The sequence below is a fragment of the Notamacropus eugenii genome, chromosome 3, assembly GCF_028372415.1.
Source record: "Notamacropus eugenii isolate mMacEug1 chromosome 3, mMacEug1.pri_v2, whole genome shotgun sequence".
In the NCBI taxonomy this organism is placed as follows: Eukaryota; Metazoa; Chordata; class Mammalia; order Diprotodontia; family Macropodidae; genus Notamacropus; species Notamacropus eugenii.
Window position 1 is genome coordinate 280,482,128 of NC_092874.1, and position 2,373 is coordinate 280,484,500.

Consider the following 2,373-nt stretch of genomic DNA (forward strand, 5'->3'; position numbering starts at 1 on the left):
TTAGCTTTTAAAGTACTGTGTAACCTGTTCCCTTCCTACCTTTGCAGTATTATTATACCACATTTTCCTCGATGTGCTCAGAGATCTAATAAAATGGTCTCTTTCCCCTTCTTCCATATAAGATACTCCATGTGTTCTCTCTGATTGTCTCCAATGTCTGGAACTCTCTCCCACGTTATCTTTGCCTCCTGACTTCCCTGAATTTCTTCCAGTCTCTACTAGAGCTCCTCCTTCTGCAAGAAACCCTTTCCTAGTCCTCCTTAATGTTAATGTCATCCCTCTGAGAATTGAGCCTGTGTATATCTTGCCCATACACAGTTGCTTGTATATTGTCTCCCTCATTAGATCATGAACTTCTTGAGAGCAGGGACTTATTTTTATCTTTCCTTGAATCCTCAGTGCTTGGCATAGTGCTTGGAATATAGTAAGAACTTCAATACTTGATGACTGGACTCACGTGGATGAATGTATATAAGCAGGAGATGGAATGTCTAGTTGAGAAGTCAGCAGGTTATGTTGTGGTAGGTATTGTTTTCCAGATATAGGTTAGACTAGGTGGCTGCCAAGGTTCCTTGAAATTCTCAAATTCTGCCTTTCTATACTATTATGCCAGTTTAGCTTGAATGTATTATGTGTAGAGGAATAATGTAAAGTTAAACTGGGAAGGTAGTTTTGGAACTAGATCTTGGGGTGACAGACCAAGGAGTTTGTATTTGATTCTAGAGACAATAGCAAACTACTTTTGAGTGGCATGGTCAAAACTGTATCTTAGGGAAATGGACTGGGTAACTGTCCCTGAAACTGAAACTCTCAGAGCATACTGGCCATTCCTCTTATGTACTTTCCACATTCAATATTGCTGTATAGATATTTATGCCCATATCCTTGTTGCTATTTAATTAGAGGTCATATGATAGCAGGAAGTATGCTTTATTTCCCGTGGTGACTCTCCCAAGACCTGGTAGAGTGCTTTGCCCATTTACAAGAACGGGCTTATAATAAATATTTGATGAAGGAATAAACAAGCACCCAACACTAGGGGTTCATGAGAGATTTCTGATTAATAGCAACTGATATCTACATAGAATTGGAAGTTTGCAAGCTGTTTTACATGCATTACCCTTGTGTCAGACATTTTTTCCTGACACATAGCTTGGCTGTCCATGTGGGGGCCCTCTCACTTCTCTGACTTATGGCCCCACCCAAATCATCTGGGAATGTTGTATTCTGGCCCTCATCCAAAGTCAGTCACCAGAAACTCCCATAACTAGTTAGGTTCACAAGGCACAAAACACTCACAAAAAGTTTTATTTACAAATGAATGGATACAGAAGGGATATACTATTTAAGCCTCAGAAGAATCATGACAGCACCCTTTTCCCCAAGATGGTGCTGAAGGCAAAGAAAGAAGCCATTGTCCTCCCCAAGACAGAAGCCAAGTCCAAGGCCTTGAAGGCCAAGAAGGTGGTGTTGAAGGGTGTCCATAGCCACAAAAAGAAGAAGTCCTGAACATTCCCCACCTTCCAGCAACCCAAGACACTAAGACTAAGAAGGCAGCCCAAATACCCTCGGAAAAGTGCCCCTCAGAGAAACAAGTTTGATCACTATGCCATCATTAAGTTTCCCTTGACCACTGAGTCTGCTATGAAGAAGATTGAGGACAACAACACTTTAGTCTTCACTGTGGACATCAAGGCCAACAAGCATCAGATCAAGCAGATAGTAAAGAAGCTGTATGACATCGACGTGGCCAGGGTCAACACACTGATCCAGCTTGATGGAGAGAAGAAAGCCTACGTCCAACTTGCTCCAGACTATGATGCTTTGGATGTTGCCAACAAAACTGGAATCATCTAAACTGTGTCCAGTTTCATGGACACAATAAAAAGTGTCCTACAATAAAAAGTTTTCCCCCCCCCCAAAAAAAGAATCATGACAGCCTTTTTCCTGGTTTGTAAACCCTTTCTTCAAAGATTTTTATGATTTCTGTCATTTTCTGTACTGCCCTGTATTGGGCTACAGTAATGAGAAAATCCAGATTTTTCTCCTTCATGTAAATGTCACCCCTTCCCTCAGGATGCCTTTCCATCACTGAGTTGCTTTGTCATGAGAAGTTCCTGCTCAACATTTGCTAATTACTTTTCCCCAGTAGACTTCTTCTCTTAACTATAGCCAGAGAGGCATGCCCTGAAAGCCATCACTTGGTATCCTCTGTAGCTTTCTCTGCTATAGCTAACTCCTTTGTGGAGTTAGGTATCCTGCAAATGACACTTCCTTGCTTCCCAGGGGACCAGCTCACCATCTTCTGGACCACCCAGAGAGACCACTCTAGGTCTTCTTAAACCAAGTGGATTTATAGCTGAGAGATGAAGC

The 2,373-nt window shown here is 41.9% G+C and overlaps 1 pseudogene; it reads left to right on the forward strand.

The window, feature by feature from the left end:
- Positions 1 to 1,386: 1,386 nt before the first annotated feature.
- LOC140531539 (large ribosomal subunit protein uL23-like) lies at positions 1,387 to 1,857 on the forward strand (annotated as a pseudogene).
- The last annotated feature ends 516 nt before the right edge of the window (positions 1,858 to 2,373 follow it).